The following is a 20,154-nucleotide window of genomic DNA, read 5'->3' as shown; positions in this document are numbered from 1 at the left end:
AATAGCAGTGATTGCTCATTGAATGCATGTAAGTAGGAAAAAAGACCAACTTCTGGTGCTTCTCTTACACCTATACCAAATAGTGAATTAGAAACAAGTGCTACACTACATTCTAAGCCAGGTTTGCCTTTGACAAAAAGAATTAGAAATGTAGAATTTGGATTTCATGTTAATATTTTATTGATGACAGAAACCATGTGAAAATTGGTCATGCTCTATCACAATACTCAAAATCTTAAATGTGAAGCAATGTGAAATCACCTTGTGTTGGTATTTTAAGGCAGTATTTTACAGCAGTTAGTGTTTAGGAGTCATGGGGCTACTCTACTATTGGTAAATGGCTTATAAACAATGAAGTGTTAATGGTACCTTCCCTCTTAGAGTTGTAACGGTGGGGTTTTTGATATAGTAACAGATAATACAGATGGTGGAAATATAGAGTATGTTTTCCTATATTTTGGGTGATTCTACAGTGGAATCTTGACATAAATGGCATTAAACTTGGGAGCAACCTGGGTTCAAATCTTAAATCTTATCAATGTAGCTTCTGAATTTGCAAAATAAGAAAGTGTCTTATAAACCTAAACTTAAAACAGGCTATAAAGTTAGGCTCTGTTTAGGACTAAGCAAGTGGTCCCCCTTCCTTTCCTGAGATTATGTAGCTTCTGGTGAACAACATTGACTTGGATCAGCATGAGCCATGATTTAAGAAAAATACAATTTCAATTTATTAGAGCAGTGTGGTGTCTTAAATCTCGACTAAAATACCTTTAATGGCCAAATTGTTATGTCCTGTTACTTATTTTCTTGTAACTTCCCTCATGAAGGGTTTTATCCTTAATTTGCAGATAGGGAAATAAGAATTGGAGGCAAACTTCAAATCAGAGTACCTTTAAACTATGTGCCTCATTAAGTTGGTCTGCTTTCCCCTTTCCATCTTTGGCATTGCTTTTTCACCTATTTTCTTAAAGGGCAATCCCTCAGAAGACAATGTGCTTTGGAGACCTTTGTCCAAGTGTGACTAACTGGGCAAGTCCATTCGCATTTTTGCCTCAAGTTTGTTTCTGTGTGAACCAGAGGATGTAACATGATTTTCTGATGTTAATTCCAGTATTAAGTACAAACTCATAGCTACAAATACTTAGGATTCATCTTAATTATAATATCTCCCTGTTAGAAAAGTTTCCTGTCATCTGAACTATCTCCTAGGCAAAGTCTTCAGAAGAGAAAAATAGGGTAGGTAACCCTTGGTTGGGTGAACAAATTAAATCTGTCAACTTAATGTAAGATTTTCAGTTGACTGCCACAGAAATTTTAACTGCATTTGACTTGTGTTCATTTCCATCAGTGATAGATTTAGGAAATGTTCTGAATTAGGTTGACAGAGTTGGGTACAGAGGTCATTGAAGGATGGGGAAATGGGTCTCAACAGATAAGGAAATGAATCAATAGGAATTGAACATTAAGTATTTGTATACTTAGCTAAAACTACTGGGCACCAAGGGACTTTATAAGTCCTTCATGTACTACTCAGTTTGCCCCTGCTTTAGGAGAATATACAACCCTCCATGAACAGGCAGTTTTAAGATGAAATTAGACCTAGCTACAGTCACGAAAAAGTGCCTTAAATCACTATTGATGAGAGAAATACAAATCAAAACAACTTTGAGGTATCACATCATACCTATCAGATTTGCTAATATGACAACAGGAAAATGAAAGATGTTGGAGAAGATAGTGGGAAAACTGGAACATTAATGCATTATTGGCAGAGTGGTGAACTGATCCAACCATTCTGGAAAGGAATTTGAAACTGTCCAAAGGGCTTTAAAAGTGCATATCCCAGCAATGCCACTTCTAAGTTTTTATCCCAGAGATAAAAACGGGGAAAGGACACAGACAAAAATATAGCAGCTTTTTATGGTAGCCAAGAATTGAAAATTAAGGGGGTGCCCATCAATTGGATTGGCTGAACAAGTGGTATATGAGCGTAATGAAATAACTATTGTTCCATAAGATATAATGAGCAGTCGGGCTTCAGGAAAACCTGGAAAGACACAACCTGATGGTGAGTGAAATGAGCAGACCCAGTAGGACGTTGTACATAGCAACAGCAACATTTTTCAATGACCAACTTTGATAGACTTAGCTCTTCTTAGCAAAGCTCTTCTTGGCAATACAAGGATCTAAGAAAATTCCAAAAGACTCATGATGGAAAATAATATCTTCATCCACAGAAAAAACTAGTCTAAATGCAGATCAAAGCATACTATTTTCTCTTTTTTTTTAAATTTTTTGTAACATTTCTCCTGGTTTTCCCCTTTGGTTCTAATTCTTCTTTACAACATGACTAATGTGGAAATATGTTTAATATGAAAGTATATGTATAGCCTATATCAGATTGCACATCATCTTGGGGAGGGAGGAGGAAAGGGGGTGAGGGATTTAGAACTCAATCTTATAGAAGTGAATGTTGAAAGCTAAAAATAATTAACTTTAAAAATAACAATGGAATGGGGTGGGGGTGGGGACAGCTATGGCAAGGAAAGAGTCAAATAAGATTCTGAAGTTAAAAACCATGGCAGTTAAAAGTGGTGTAAAAAAAAAATAGAAAAGTTAGGAAGAAGAGCAGGTTGAGGGGAAAAGATGATTGAGTTTAATATGGGATGTATTTAGTTTGAGGTACCAATTGAAAGTAAAAATAATCCAGCATTCAGGTGGTGATACAGCGCTGTAGTTCAGGGAAAAGATTAGAGCTGGATATGTAGATTTAAGTGTCATCTACAAAGAAGTGACCATTGAACCATGGTGAGAGGGATGAGGGAGTGTAGAGATCAGGGTCAAAAAAGCCAGAGTGGGGTAGGGACAGTATCTAGGAAGATGAGGTGGCCAACTAGTATCAAAACCTGTAAAAAGGTCAAGGAAGATTACTGAGAAAAGAAAGGCCATTGAATTTGCAAGTAAGAGATCACTGCTAAACTCTGAGAGAAATTTCCATAAAGTGGTGGTCAGAAGCCAAATTCAAAAGATTGAAGGGTGAGTGGGTGGAGAGGAAGTGGAAACAGCTGAGTGTAGCCTAGTCTTCCTCAAAGGTTAGCACTAAAAGGTACCAGAACAATAGCTTAAAGGGAAATCAGGGTCAAGTGAAAGGTTATTGTTTTTAAAGATGGATAGGTCTATATATATTTGTAGACAGTTCTGAAAAGTCATTAGATAGGAAGAGAGTGACAAGTTCCCAGAGAGACAATCAGGGGGTCAAGCTTCTGGGAAGGTATGAAATTAAGAACACACATCTTCCTCCTCTGCTCATCTCATATTCAAAGACGAGGGCAAAGTAGTGGGGAATGAGTGAATTTGACTTCAATTCCTGGCAAAATTCTAGAGTGTTTTTAGAGAGATAGGAAGCATCCACAAAAGGAAGCAGCTTGGTCAGACTTTGAAGAAGCCGACCATCCACTTCACATGGCTAATCATCCTGACTTTTGTCTTGCCACTGGACTTGGATGACTCTGGAAGCGAGAGCGCAGCTGACGATCTTGTGCAAACTCTGCCTCACTAAAGTCCAGTACATGCACGCATCAAGACATCACCGGTACTGGTCCTCTTTGAAAATGAAGGGCAAACTACAGCAACAACAATGGGGTAAAGATTATAAGCTCCGTAAGATGCTGGTCTGTGTACAGCAACCAAGAAAACCTAGTAGGGGCGGCCAGGTGGCGCAGTGAATAGAGCACTGACCCTGGAGTCAAGAGGACCCTGAGTTCCAATCTGGCCTCAGACACTTAAAACAAAAAAATAGCCGTGTGACCTTGGGCAAGTCACTTAACCCCAATTGCCCTCCGAAAAAGCAACAAGAAAGAAAAGAAAACCTAATGTGCTCTTGGGAAATGTTAAGAGAGAAATGATGTCCTGAACGATGGAGATGATCGTTGCACTGAATATTCTCTCAGTGACTAGGATGGTCATACCATACCATACTCATTCACAGGAACTGGGCATATTTAGTTTGGAGAAGAGGATACTTAAGTGAGAGAATGAGAGCATGGGGACTAGGATAGTTGATTGGTCAAAAAAAAAATGTATTAGATTCCTGCTAGATGACAGACTGTTCTAAGCACTGGGGCTGCAAAGAAAGACAATAGACAGTCTCTGTTTTCTGTCCATGATTTAAAAAATTAAGATAGAGACAGAATAAATTGGGGCAATCAAAATAGAGAAGGCACTGGATTGTCTTATGAGAGAATGAATTAAATTTGATCGGCATGACCTCAGGGAGCAGAACAGTGAACAAGGAATGGGTGTTGCCAAGAGACAATTAGGCTTAGTATAAGGGGGGGAAAGTCTTAATAATTAGTTATCCAAAATTGAAATGGGCTGAATTAAAAAGCCTTCTTTCCAAAGGATGTGAAGCTAGATCATTTTTCAGGAAAGTTATAGAGGGGATTCCTTTTCAAGCACATATTCAAGTAGATGGCTTCTGTTGTCCCTGTTAACCTTGAGAGTAAATGATGCTGATTATGTCTTCCTCTTGACTGGAGGGAAGGAGCGAGTGGAAATAATACTGAGAAGTAGTGATGAGACAAGGAGATTAATTGAGGAATGAAATTTGATAGAGATAAATGTAAATATCCTATGACTGGGTTAAAAAACTCATTTTTAAAATAAATTAATTTATTTTTAGATTTCAATATTCACTTCCATAATATTCTTTTAACTTTTTTTTTCTTTTTGGAAGGAAGGCAGGGCAATGGGGGTTAAGTGACTTGCCCAAGGTCACAAGGCTGCTAAGTGTCTGAGGTCAAACTTGAACTCAGGTCCTCCTGACTTCAGGGTTGGTGCTCTATTTACTGCACCACCTAGCCTCCCCCCACTTCCATAATATTTAAAATTTTCTCCACCTCCAGATTAGAATGCTAGGATCTTTTCTCAGTCAAGTCATTGCTGGCTCTTTGTGATGACTGTTTCCACAATCTCTCTAATAAGCTTCATGTACCAAGGGAAGGTTGAGTAATCCCCTTGAGAGATAATGGGGGTGATTCCTGGTCAGGGACAAGTTGGATTAAGAAACCTCTAAGGTCTCTCCTAGCTCTGAGATTCTGTGATTCTGATTATGGATGAAAATGCAGAGAGTTTTTGAAGTGCAGAGTACAGGAGATGAGGGACCTCACAAGGAATGGCCTTAATTTTCTCAGGCAAGTAGTAGACAAGATCATTTGGTCAGCACAGGGAATAGAGAGCTAGGTCTGGAGTCAGGAAGATCTGAGCTCAAATCCGACCTCATACACTTACTAGCCAGCTGACCTTGGGAAGTCACAACTTCTGGTTTAGTTTCCTCATCTGCAAAATGGGGTTAATTATTGTACCTACCTCCAAGGTTTACTATGATGATCAAATGCAATAATAACTATACTGCACTTAACACAGTGCCTGGCATTATAGTAAGCATTATATAAATGTTAAATATTATTATTACTGTTACTATCTGCTGAATGAGGGACATGGAGATCTCATTGGGGCTTGAAAAGAGTGACAAAGTTTTGGAACAGTTACTGCTTCTAATCTATTCAGAGATGAACAGAAGTGGTGAGGCAGAGAAGTCATCTTGGCCACATTAAGAGTACCCTGAACATAGGATACATAGATAGACCAGTATTAAGTATTTATTATGTAACAGGCACGGGCAGCTAGATGGTGTAGTGGATAGAATGCTGAGCCTGGAGTCAGGAAGACTTAATTTCCTGAGTTCAAATCTGGCTTTAGATAGTTACTAGCTGTGTGACCCTGGACAAGTCACTGTGATAGTAACGGCATTTAAAGATTCCCCTGTATTGGCTTGATTTTCAAATTGATTGTGTTAAAGCCCAGAGCTTGTTAATCCCACCTGTGGGATTGACTTGTTGATGTGAAAAGAGAGTGCTGAATTGGCAGGCGCTGGTGAGGTAGATTTGGAGAGACACAGGAGAGAGGCAGAAGAACTTTTTTTGGAAGCAGCACCCTCGTGGAGGCAGAGAGAGACTGAGAGGATTGCTGAGGCCACTTTGAATTGCCCTGGACTTTTGAGACCTGCCCCCGGAGCTGCCAAGGACTGAGGAGACATGGCTATTTTGCTGGTACTTTGTCTGTCTGTTTTGATGTTGTTTTGCCAGATTTGTCCACTGGTGAAAGACAGTGCTGTTGTTGAAGAAGTTCTGGAACCTAGCTGTTGGTTAAGAACTACTGAGACTGTCCTGCAGACAGAGAGTGAATACTGTCTACTGGTGAAGGACAGTGCTGTTGTTGCAGGGGTCTGGGAAACTTTCTGTTAGTTCAGAAGCCCTGAAGAAGGATTTTCTTGTTGTATGTTTACAGAAATCCTGGGAGAGGGTTTTGCTAATGTTTTCAGGGGTCCTAGGACTGTTCTGCAGACAGAGGATGAATTAATGAAGAGACTGGCAATGTATTTTGTGGCCTTGCTAAGCTTTGTCTCCCCAGGAACAAAGATTGCTGAGAACTTGCCTCGTGTCAAGATGAAGAAAAGATCTCCATTTGGGTATTAACTGCTAAGCTTAAACTTGTTGTAACTCTAGGGTAGATTCAATTGTGATCCAGGGGTGGGGAACTTTTGACCTTTTTGTGTTCTATGATTGAACAAATGAATGTACTTTACTTATGACTGGAAACTAATCTCCATTTGAGAAGAGGGGCTTTGTGATGGACTAAATGAAGGTACAGCCTAGGGGTGGAGTAGTATTTAGAACAGGGACTTTGTAATTGATTGAATGAATGTAAGGTCCTGGGGTGGGGTAGTAGTTGGAGATTATTTAATCACACTTAGTAAATGCTGTATTTTGAATGATGTCATGTTTTGATCTTCTCTGTTCTTAATTTGTCACTGAATAAAATGGAGAGCACCTATGCTGGTGTTTTGAACCTTGGGAAGTTGCCTTTCCTTGGCATTACATTACAGTCACTTAGCCCTATTTGCCTCCATTTTCTCATCTGTAAAATGAACTGGAGAAGGAAATGGGAAACCACTCCGGTATCTTTGCCAGTGAAACTCATGAAGAATTGGACATGACTGAAAAACAGCAAGATCTAGAACACATATTCTATTTCAGTTGAGTTGTTAGCTCCATCCCAATGGAAAAAAATCTTTAATTCTGTATCATCTGTTATATGTTCTCCTATGTATACCTTCTCTTATTTCTGTTTTGTTATTGACTTGAATAAATGGTATTCTATTAAGCCCAACCATGAAGGGAGGTCCCAACTCACTAACAAATTAAATCCTAGTCTGATTATCCATTTTACTTGTTAAGGAAAAGGACCACAGAGGAGTCCTGGTCAGTTGAGGGCCGGGGCAAACAAATCTGATTCTTTGGATACTTGGCTGGAAAGCTCACCCTGGCAGCAAGCAGGGAACAATGAATCAATCAGACTTTAATAAGGCACAGAGAGTAAGAGACAGCACAGCCAACCAGTGGGAGAAGGAGGCAGATAGTTTGAGAGAGACAGGAGAGTGAGGTACACTTAGGGTACTGGGTAATTTTATATTGAGGATGGGCACACTCAGGGAGCATGGACTCAGAGCAGCTGGAAGAGAGCTTGAGGGGCAGCGTTTTGAGGTCCCATTGTTATAGGGTTCCACTGGGGAAAAGGGGAAGGATTATACCTTGTACACACACTGTCTTAGGGTTGACTCATTAGCATTTTAATGTCATGTCAAAGTTATCAATGCCACCATAGGATTGCCTTATTAGCATAAGGTTTCTCTGGTTTTACTGTCTGGTGCTTATCTGTAGCTCACAGACCAAGGGCCACTTATTGAAGCCCAGTTGACTTCTCTTAATTTATCGAATAGTCTCAGGATAAGGCTTTAATTAATTTAGGAAGCAGCTTTGACCAGGGGTTTCTATATTCCTCCTTATATTCTTCTTTCCTATTTCTGATTGTTACTTTACACTGGCCATTTAAATACTTATTTTACTAAATGATGGGGTGGTCGTAGGAGCTATAACAAAATACAATTTTGACAGAAATAGGTTTCTTTGCTAATTGCTACGTGTGTTCATTGTGAAACTGATATTTGTTGGTAAGGGAGTCCAGCCTTGGATTTAAAGTTTGGTTCTTCTTTTCCCCACTAATGAACAGCAGTCAAGCATTTAGTTTGAACCTGAAAATGGCTTCCTCTAGACTAATAATATTTAAGGGAACAGATAGATATAATTTTAGCCTGGTACCCCCTCTCTCTGAAGAGAGCAAAGAGAGGCATCCAGTCCCAACTTCCTGCTTCCCTTCTTGACAGGTATTAAAGTCTCCCATAGAGAAAGGCAGGGGCAGAAGAAGTTAGCAGTGTCTATTTGGCTGCCCTTTGAACCGCACAATGACACCTGCAAGCTATATATGGGAGATAGCATCATTATATATATAAAACCTTTAAGTTAGGGGCCCCTTTATGGCATGAATGCCTTGGGTGCCCTCTTTGGGAATGTCTCATTTCTCTGGGTCATTGCCCTTACCCAGGTAGAACCTTGGAATGATTCTATCTTTTCCCCCAAGGGTAGTCACTAGTTACCTTTAAAAGCACTTAAGCTCACAAAGCTCAAACACAGCATAGTATTATTTATAAAGTAATTGACCCAGAAAGGAGTCCTATCCTGGGAGAGGGTAAGAGAAAGCTCCTTCTAACTGGGTAGGCCCTGGAAACCCCTCCCCTCTTTTTGAACTTTCCTCTGAACTCTCCTTGAATTTTCCCACAAGATCAAGTCTCTGAGGGTCTAAGTTTGCCTGAGGCATGACCCATCTTTCAACCAGCCTTTCTTTGTGGCCTATGCCCAATCTTCCAATTCTCTATTAGCCTTAACCTAGCCCAGCCCTTTATTGTTGGATACCCCCTGGCTACTTCCCACCCTGGATCCTATCTAGACCTCATTCTCCCTTGACCTTGGTCCAGGTCCCCGGCAATAGCCTAGAGCATCCGTCCTTCTTACCTCCCAGTCCCTCCACACTACTTGGCTACTCCTAGATCCTTCCCACAGTCTTTCTGTATAGAATATCCATCTTGCCTCCATTAAGGTGCTCAGATTCCTTAAGAGTCTGGCCAATATGGCAGATTTCTAGAACCATGTCCACCCTGACTGGTGTTCTAATAAACCTTGTCTTTGACTTGGGTCAAATTCATTCCCAGCAAGACCCGGGTGTCACTGCTTTGGGGCCCCTGTACTCCTAAACTTCAACATCCCTTTCCCTTTTAGGGCTCTACCCTCCTTCCTGGAGACCTGTGTGGTCTCTATAACTGATAGCACTTCTCTGGGTGCGGTTTGAACAAGTAGGGAATTATGCTGGTGTTCTATGGTCTTCTATGCTGGTGTTCCCTTTTTTATGTTTTGGGGTTTTTCCTCCCAACAGCTGTTCCACACATCACTAACCACTGCATTCTTCACTCAGCCTCCTATGGAAATCCTAACTCCTAAGAGGCTCACTCTCCTCTGCAGTCCCACTCCCCCCATCTTAGCCCTGAGCAGCGATTTTCTTTATCATCCCCATAGCTCAACTCCTAACTTGTGGTCTGTCATTCTCCAACAAATGATACTTGTCACCTTCTCCAAAGGATCAGTTCTCTAGTATCTGGCTCTTATGGAGAGATTATTCCAGAACTGTCACCTCTTTCTAGACAGATCTACACCTCATACATGTAGACATGTCTACACCTCCAGGTCAGAGTGCCTCCGTTCTTTTAATACCTGTTTCCTTACACTTGGTCTACAGCCCTGGCCCTCCCACCTAAAAGGTGCCTCAGGGTGAGGAGAAGACTCCCTTCTGGCACTATTCAAATGCATCTGTTTCCAGCTTTATGCTGATTTAGGAGGAGTGGATTCTAAATTGCATTCCCTCTCCCCCAAAGCCCACTTGGTAGGTTTCTCCTCTGTGTCAACACCTACCATGCCAAGCAGGGGGAATTCAAATTACTCAGAGGCTTCACTAATGGTCTTATAAAAGGGAGGGGGGAGAAGAAAAGCTGGAGGTTTTTGGAACAGATCTCTATAGTGTGAGAGACAGAGATTTCAAAAATCAGATTTTCTTCCTTTAAAAAAAAGCTTTATTTATACATCACAGATATCAATACGAAGACATTTGAGATATTTTCCTCCGGCTCCCTCCAGCCCCAGCCTAACAGAAAGGAGATAGTTAAGTACCTGAACATGTGATTCTGGGACTCCTCATTGGATGCCCTTAATCTTCTCAGTGAAGTAGATACCTTAGCTGTCTGCTGTCAAGGCAGTTGGCTGGGAAAGAATGAAAGAGGAAAGATTAGAACCATTATTACATACCAGTGACTCCCGAGGCCTGATGATGAGATATTGTACTTATCAGATGACAGATTAGGACAGACTATAGATGTTAAATGAGGCATCTGTTGGCAGATGTGAACAATGCCTTTGTTATACTTAACTGTATTTCTTTGTTCCAAGAGGGTTCTATGGGGGAGGGGTCCTGGGAAATGATGGTGATGTAAAAAAAATCAATAAATCTTTTTTAACCCAGTTGTTATACAGAGTTAATAAGTATAGAATATAGGAATTTGTCCTTGGAAAATCACAAAACTCCTCTAATTACTCGAAATTTCTCCCTGAAACAAAGGCCTATCTCTTTTTTTTAATACCAATATTCTGCCTGCCATTGCTTGGCTGTGAGTCATGGAAAGACTGCAGTCTCCAAAGAATTTAACATGATTACCAGTCAGAGGGCACTGGAAGGGTTTTTAACAGATTATAAATAAGGAATGATAGAGAAAGGATGTTTTCTAATATATGATCAAAATGTATAAAGCAAAAAAAAATATGATAAAGGGCTCAAGGACAGCCTGTGAGGACTTCCCTGGCATACTCATAATGTCCAGAGAACTCTAAGAAGGCCCCCAGCTTGCTGGGTCGATCCCTAGTTATGAGGTACAGAGGCCAGAGTCCTATAGGAAAGGAAAGAACAGGGATTTATTAAATATTTAACTGTGTGCTTAAGGCACCATGCTAAGTGCTTCACAAATATTATATGCTTTGACCTTCACAACAACTGTGGGAGAAATGGAGGCAGATAGAAGTTAAGTGACTTACCCAAAGTCACACAGCTGGTGCGTACCTGAGGCTGGATTTGAATTCAAGTCTTCCTGATTCCCAGTACTCTATCCACTGTAACACCCAGCCAGGGCTTCCTATATACATCGCTGGCAGTCAGGAACATCTTTCCTGATAAGATCACATATCCTTCTGAAACTTGGAGTATAAGGATTGCCAAGCAGCAGGGATAACACAGCTGAAATCACACATCATAAATACGTAATGGGTGAATTTGGCTTGATTTTGTGCCTTTCTTCAACTGTTTTCAGCTGCTTGGGAACATAACTTTAATAATAATAATTATTATTATAATAATAACCAGCACTTATAATGCACTTTAAGATTTGCAAAGCATTTTGCAAATATGATTTCATTTGATCCTCACAACAACCCTGGGAGGTTGGTATTATTATACCCATTTTATAGATGAAGAAACTGATGCATACAAAAGAATGTATGACTTGTCCAGGGTCACACAATTAGTAAGTTTCTGAGGCAAGATTTGAACTAACATTTTCCTGACTCCACATTTAACACACAGCTGCCTTATACTTAATCAAACGTATACAAATGTAAAGTCAAAAGATTCACTGGTCCAAGTGTGGGATGTGGCAGAGTTTGATGTTTAAGAATATGATAAGGTTCAGGAGGTGTTTTCTGGGTCCCTTTTGTGGCTGATCTTGTGACACAAGATCCTGTCAGCCTCCCTGCTCTGTGTAGTGGCCACACCTAAGGCTTCAGCAGTTTGTGGCTAAGCCTGATACATATGTGCTTTTAAGCATACACACACACACACACACACACATACACACATACACACAATACAGCGGAACACAAACACAAGCACATAGGGAAAACTGCCCAGGTAATTTTCCTTATCAGCCTTTCACAACATTCCATGTCATCTGGCACCTTGCTCTTCCTGATCTCACACCCCGCCCTTAATAGTCACAAAATCAGCTCAGGAAAAGCATCCAGAAATGGTCTTGGGTCATTTTTCTTTTTTTTTTATGTGAAATTTTTATATTTCATTTTTTTCTAATTACATGTAAAAATTATTTTTAAAAATTTTGAGTTCCAAATTCTCTACTTCCCTCCCTTTCCCCTTCTCCTTCAGGAGACAATTTGATGTAAATTATACATGTGCAGTCATGCAAAATGTATCTCCATATTAGCCATGTTATGAGAGAAAACAGAAGCAAAGTAAAGTTTAAAAAAAGTATGTTTCAATCTGTATTATGTTTCACAACATAGAACCATAAATCTGAGTAGGGAAGGAATCCTTTCCTATCTGAAGCTCATCATAGCTGATAATAAGAGCTAACATTTACACAGCACTTTAAAGATTGCAAAGTACTTTACATATTTTATCTCATTTGATCTTCACAACAGCAGCAATAGCTACCTTTCTGCTCCCTCAGTCCAAGGGCCTCATCTCCTTAATTGTGGTTACAGGAAGAGGGAAGACCCCGTTTAAGAACAATTCCTGTGAAAAAAAGACCTTAAGGTTAGAATTGGTCAGTTTAGTCAACATTTATTAAGCACTTACCATTTACCCAGCACTGTGGTGAATATAAGCTTATTTTGATCCTTTAGGTACACAGGTATTAGCAGATCTAATTCATTAATTAGTGAATATTAATAGATTATAATACCCAGGGCAAGGTAATGGTTCAAGGTCTATATACTCTTTATTACCAGGATCACATTTAGAACACTGTGCCAATTATTTTCTTTTCTTTTTTTTTTTAATAAGCAACTGGGGTTAAGTAACTTGCTCAAGGTTATTTAACCCCAGTTAAGTAACTGGGGTTAAGATGTTTCTGGGTGGGTGCTAAGTGTCTGAGCCAGGATTCGATCCCAGGTCATCCCGACTCTGGGGCCGGTGCTCTTACTCACTGTGCTACCTGGCCGCCCCCAATTATTTTCTACAACTCTCCCATCAGCTTTCTCTGTTGTAGTCAGACCCGGTCTTATTGCTTTCCCTAGAACATATGTATTTCTTTTTTAAAATTTAATATTTTATTAAAAATTTAATATTAACCACCAATGTAAACAACCAAATTTTCTTAGGAACTATTTACCTTCAAATTAATCAGTTTCAATTCACAAAGTATCATAAAACTTTTTTCAGTCATTCCCTCTAAGATCCCATCAGAATTTTTTTGTCCATTTATTCTCATTTACTTAAAAAATATTTTTTTTCCTTTTTTGGTCTTTTTTGGAGGGGGAAAGGCAGGGAAATTGGGGTTAGTAACTTCCCCCAAGGTCACAAGGCTAGTTAAGTGTTAAGTGTCTGAGATTGGAACTCAGGTCCTCCTGACTCTAAGGCCAACACTCTATTCCACACACCATCTAAGCACCTAGCCACCCTTCTCATTTACTTTTCCTCATACCCCAAGCAACTTGAGGATTGGGACCATGTGTTGCTTTTTTTTTTTCTTTTCTGAGCATGATTTTTGCTGAAGATGCAGTAGGGAGCCAATAAATCTTTGTTAATTCATGGAGAGGTGAGATGGGGAGAGACCAACAAGGTTCACATTTGGAGAGTGGGGTGGGGATGTGAAATAGATAAGAACTAGCTAGCAGGGGTGGCTAGATGGCACAGTGAATAGAGCACCTGCCCTGGAGTCAGAAGAACCTAAGTTCAAATCTAGCCTCAGATACTTGACACTTACTAGCCATGTGACCTTGGGCAAGTCACTTAACCCCAATTACCCTACCTTCCCCCCTCCAAAAGAGCAAAAAATACTTGCTAGCGTTGCTCAGTGAAAAGAGTATTAAATTAGTCACTTTTTTTTTTTTAAGCAATCAGGGTTAAGTAACTTGCTCAAGGTTACACGGCCAGGTGTTTCTGGGTGGGTGCTAAGTGTCTGAGCTTGGATTCGATCCCCAAGGTTATCCTGACACTGGAGCCGGTGCTCTTATTCTCTGTGCCACCTGGCCGCCCCTAAATTAGTCACATTTAACTTAGCTCTGGTACCACATCACTGAAATAGGGAATTGTTTCCTGAATCAAGTCTCAGCTCCTTTGCTACCTTTGTTGTTGTTCAGTCATTTTCAGTTGTGTCCAACAGCTCATTTTACAGATGAGGAAACTGAGGCAAATGGGGTTAAGTGACTTATCCAGGGACACACATCTAGTAGGTACCTGCCTGAGGTTGGATTTGAATTTAGGTTTTCCTGACTTCAGGCCCTGTGCTTTATCCACTAGGCTGTCTTAGCTGACTATATAACTTTACCTCCCTTCATTCATAAAACCATAAATCTGAGTAGGAAAGGAATCCTCCTTTCCTATCTGAGGCTCTCATCATAGCTGATAATAATAGCTTTTTTTTTTAAATTTTTTTAACAGGAAACTGAGACAGACAGGATAAGTGACTAGCCCAGGGTCATATAGTTAGTAAGTATCGGGTGAGACCGGTCTTCCTGCCTCATTTTTCAAATGCTTTATTAACTTCTGATTTTCATCATTCATTTCAGCCAGATTTTGAGTCACAAATTTTCTCCCCGTTTTTCCCCTACCCACCGCCCCAAAATAGCAGTCCCACATGATATCCCCTCCTCCAATCTGTTCTCTCCCATATCTTCTCCCATACCCCCTTCGACTTTTCCAGTAGGGCATGGTGGATCTCTATGCCCCAGTGCCTGTATATCTTATTTCCCAATTACATGTAAAATAGTATTAATAGTAGTATATATATATATATATATATTTTTTAAACATTTGATTTTAAAACTTTGAATTCCAGATTCATTCTCTTCCTCCCTTGTCACCCACCCTTACTGGGAAGATAAGCAGTTCAGTATAGGCTGTACATGTGTAGCTAATGCAAAACATTAACATAGTAGATATATTGTAAAAGACTGACTATATTTCCCTCCCTCCTATCCCACCTCCCACTTGTTCTATTCTCTTTGATCCCATCCCTTTTCAAAAGTGGGTGCTTCCAACTTCCCTCCCCCCCAACCTGCCTGCCTTCCCTTCCATCATCCCCCCTCTCATACCCTACTCTCCTGTAGGGTGAGATATCCTATTTAGTATGTATTTCATTCCCTCCCTGAGCCAAATACAATGAGAATAAGGTTGACCCATTCCCTTTTGCCTTACTATACTTCCCCTCCATTGTAACCATTTTCCCTTGCCTCTTCTATATGAGATAGTTTACCCCGTTCTTTCTCTCCCCATCTCCTCTCATTATATTCCTCTCTCACCTCTTAATTTCTCCTTTTAAGTATCATCCCTTCCTATTAAATTGGTCCTGTGCCCTCTATGTATACCTGTAAACATATATACACACATTCACATATGTGTTCATATGCCCATATACCCTCCAATATAGACATATATATATTTCTATTCCCTTCAACTATTTTCATACTGAGAAAAGTTTCATCAATTACAATTATCATTTCTCCATGTAGGAACGTTAATAGTTCAACTTTGATAAGTTTCTTATGATTTCTTTTCCCTGTTTACCTTCTCAAGCTTCTCTTGCTTCTTGTATCTGGATGTCAAATTTTCTATTCAACTCTGGTTTTTTTCATCAAGAATGTTTGAAAGTCCTCTATTCCACTGAATGATCATATTTTCCCCTGAAACATGATACTCAGTTTTTCTGGATAGGTGATTCTTGGTTTTAATACCAGCTCCTTTGACCTTTGGAATATCATATGACCCCTGGGCTTTTTGCCACAGTAGGTCTCTGCCACCAGACAGGGGAGCTTTCGTCCCAAATGCTGGGGTTTTCTCAGCTGCCGGAGGTATTAGATGGGTGCCCTCTCTGAGGTCTCCACATGCTCTGGCAACCTGGACACACACCCCAGGACCTCCACCCTAGACTGCAATCCAGATCCAAGCAGGTTAAAGCAAGAGCAATTACCCCTCAGACTAGTCACTTGGCCCCCTACACTCTGCAGGCACCTACACTCAGCAGGCCAGGAGCTGAAGCTGCCACATGGCACTGGCTGGCTGTGCTGGCATCACAGCGGCTTCTCCCCTGGGGGGAAAAAGCCCACACACTCCCATTTACTGAGTCCCAAAGTCCAAACTGCACTGCCCTCTCACTTTGTCCGCATTTATGTGTTGATAATTCTGGAAACAGCCATAGCTGCTGCTGATCTGGAGTCCCTCCGGCCAGTGGCTGGTCGGGCCCACCCTGGGGCTAAAACCTCTGGCTCATGTGGTCCTGGGTTCGGCTCCCAGAGCTGTGCTGGCCGATTCCTGCCAGCCTGCCAAGCTGTCCTCAGTGGGAGATTAGCTTCTCTGTGTCATTTTGTGGGTTCTGCAGCTCCAAAGTTTGTTTAGAGTCCCCTTTTTACATGGATTTGGGATGGTGGAAGCTAGCTTTCTTAAGTAGAAATTCTTTAGTACCCCACAAAAGGGAGAAAAGGACTTTCAGCAGTCAGATGCTGTTACCCCTTTACCACATGTATTCTCTAACCTTGAGCCCACTTTTACCTGGACTCTGTATATGCACTGATGGGAGAGTGTGTCAGATGTCACAGACTTTTGGAGGTAGAGAGGGATATTCTGTATAAACTCTATCACCTTAGTAATTACTTCTTTCTAAAAGCCATTGAAGACTGGTTGACTAAATGACTCTGATCTGATTATATTGGGAGGAAGCATACCAGTAGGGGCTTGCAAACTACATAGCATTATAAAAATAACCCTCAAAGCAACCGCTAGAGTACCTCAGTGGCATGGTTCCCATCAGACCCATCCGGGTGAATTGGAGTAGTCTAAGCATGGAACTGCTGAACAAATTCTTCACTTTGGCTTTGTACTTTCTAAACAACTCATTCAAGGTTCATGTCATCTTTGCATTGTGTCTCCTGGAAGAAGTCATCTTCACCCTGAGAGGTTGTGTCAAAGGTCACTTTGTAAAAGAAGATGGCTCTGACTGAGGAACACAGGGACTCTTGATGTGGCCGCGAGGCTCAGAGTGTCCATCCCTCAGGATATTTGGTCATCTGTGTTCAGGGAAAGAAGCACAAACCTGAAGAGGCAGCCAGAGATGTATGGCCAAGACTCATTTAGACTGATGAGTGGGGGAGGAAGGGAGCAAAGGAAAGAGAAGAAATCCTCTTCTCCATCACAAAAAAAGTCCAAGAGTCATGGAATTCCCTAGTCACACATCAGAAGAGAAGAAGAGAAAGAAGCTGTCTCTTCCTTTAGTGGCAACTGAATGGGTGGCTAAATCCTCTTGGATACAGCCTCCTCCTCTCCTTCCCTTTTCTAGTAGGTGTTCAGGAAGATCCACCAGCCATCTCTGATTGTGAATACCCTTTAGCAAAATGCCCTGCCCCCTGGAAAGGGCATACTTAGCTCCAGGGTTAGTGTCCCAGTCCAGTAAATGAGAGAGTTCCCCAATTAACTCCTTACACTCACATAGCACAAATTCAGTCCTGCTCAGGGGCAGCTGGTGTCAGGATGCTGGACCTGAAGTCAGGAAGACCTGAATTCAAATGTGACTTCAAATGCTTACTAGCTGTGTGACCCTGGAAAAGTCACTTATCCTGTTTGCATTAGTTTCCTCACCCATAAAATGGAGGATAAGAATAGCACCTTCCTTGAAGAGCTGTTGTGAGATCACAAGAGATAATATTTGTGGGGCAGCTAGGTGGTACAGTGACTAGAGCACCGGCCCTGGTGTCAGGAGGACCTGAGTTCAAATCCTACCTCAGACACTTAACACTTACTAGCCATGTGACCTTGGGCAAGTCAACCCCATTTGCCCTGCCTTCCACCTCCAAAAAACAAAACAAAAATAAAATAAAATAGAAGTACAGAGGTGAGTAAAAAAAGAGAGATATTTAAAAAAAAAAAAACAACCTTAGCCCAGTGCCAGCACATAATTAGGACACATTATAAATTTGTATTTTCCTCCCCCTCCCCTTGTTCTGGTTGTCTTCCTCTTGATTCCCCTCCAGTTTCTAAATGTCTTCCCCAAAATGTGGCACCTAAAACAGAATACATTACTCCAAATGGGCAGGGGAAAGATTAAACTATCATCACCCTTGTTCTGGAAAAGATGACCCCTGTGAAAATTAATCTGTAGACTGTCAAGGACTCGGTCCTTTCCTAAGAAGTCAAGTCATGTTATAAGCAGAGAAAAACATTTTACAGCCAATATCGCTTCTTGTTATAGGGATAGAGCAAATGCCAATTAGGCAATTTTTTCCTAACCTTCAGCTAAACTCATTGCCATCAGCCAGGCGAGATTGATTTTTCTTTTCTTTCTGTAGGAGGAGAAATTCGTTTAAAATTATTTGCTGTAATTTAGAAAGCTTTTATTCCCTCTTCTAGCCTTCAAGGTCAGACAATGTTTGAAAATGTGATTGCCTTCCCGTTTCATTTAGGAGAGGCGATTTCTTAACATAGCTAGGAAGGGCAGCTCCGGAAGCAATGCTTTTGTGTGTCATAGGGTATTAATAGCAACATCAAAAATCTAACAGGGATTTGACTGTTATTTCAGGGCCAACCAGTCACAATATTTTTTGTCTGTAAAGCGCATCACTTAACTACTTGTAGCACTTGTGGGTTTCTTAGGAAAGCATTCTTAAGCCATAGGCAATTGACAATTCCTTATCACTCAAAAAGAGAAATCATACTAGCTTGTGAAAGATAGATCAAACAGAAAGAGTTCCTAACATGAATTAAGAGATGCTTCTTCTGAAGACCCACTGATGTGAGTCTTCTCTACACTGAGGCATCCTGTTCAAAGGCAGAGTACTGGTAGATGGAATCTACCACCAGTACAAAGTCCAGTTTGGCAATACCATAGAACAGTATAGGCAGTCTGGAAAAGTCATCAGTCAATGAATACTTACCATGTTCCAGACACAGCTCCAGTAAGGATATACAAGGAAAGGCAAAGAATCTATTCCTTGCCCTCATGCAGCATATATTTTAATAGAGGAGGCAATATGTAAACAACTAGCTAGACTATGAAAAGTGTTAAATGTCAAACAGAGGAGTTTTTATTTGATACTAGGGGTAATAGGGAGCCACTGGAAGGGGATAGGGAAGTTAGGGAGGAGCTGGGGGATAGAAGCTCATTTGCTTCAATTTTTGTAATGAATTACTGCTCAATGTACTTGTTAATTTATAGGTGATCCCTGGGGCATAGTCAAGTTTCCTCTGCTTATGTGAACAAGATTATTATGCAATGCAATTCCAGTTTGGAGGCTCTTTCCCACTTAGTCTAAGTTCTATGAATGAACTAATTGATTGAGCATCTATCTTATTACTTACTTTAAGTGGGGCAAGGCCAAAGGTGAGCTGAAGCCATCTCATAATGGCTTGCTAGAACTGATTATCAAATTTGCAATGTATTTACATCTCAGAAATAAACAAATTCTACAAATCAGGAATTGATTTGTTTTGTTGATGATTTAGATTTTTAAAAGTGAAGGAGAAAATGTTAATGATGCAAATTAAACTTAAAAGTGTGTCCAGAGTACAATCTCTCCCCACCCCACTCCCCTCCCCCAGGATTCAGTAGTTGTTCCTTCATTTTTGAAGGGGACCAATGACATCATGGGTGATGTCTTGACTGTCCAGTAAATTGGATTTAAGTGAGGCAGGACTGTGCAAAGTCATCAGCCTCCCTCTCTCTTCCAGAATCATTGAAGTCCAGTGGCAAGACAAAAGTCAAGATAACTGGTGATGACCTGGGATGCAGTGGATGACCTTGGCATCTTCAATGTCTGACCAAGCTCTAAGTGCTCCACAGTGTCTGTTTCTGCCACCTTTATGGCCATTAGAATAAATTGTTCTCATCTGCCACTCTGTCAGGAAGTCTTCACATACTTGGGCAGACATCCCCCTAATTCACCAACAAGTTTGAGGCCTATTGCTTACTTTCTTACTTACTTACTCAAGTGTGAGTAGCAGAAAGAAAACCCCACATTCCATTTACCCTGTTTTGAATCTTTTATATCAAAATTATGAATCAAGAATGATTGTAACTCTTTTCTCTTTGGCTGAGCCCCTAGCTAGGGACAAAAGCCTGATGTGATCTCAGACCAAGATTTAGAAACTCTGTCCTGTTTA

Source organism: Petaurus breviceps, unplaced genomic scaffold (genome assembly GCF_028583685.1).
Source record: "Petaurus breviceps papuanus isolate PSGF00001 unplaced genomic scaffold, PetGlider_PUasm1.0 64, whole genome shotgun sequence".
Classification (NCBI taxonomy): domain Eukaryota; kingdom Metazoa; phylum Chordata; class Mammalia; order Diprotodontia; family Petauridae; genus Petaurus; species Petaurus breviceps.
This window is presented reverse-complemented; position numbering follows the sequence as displayed.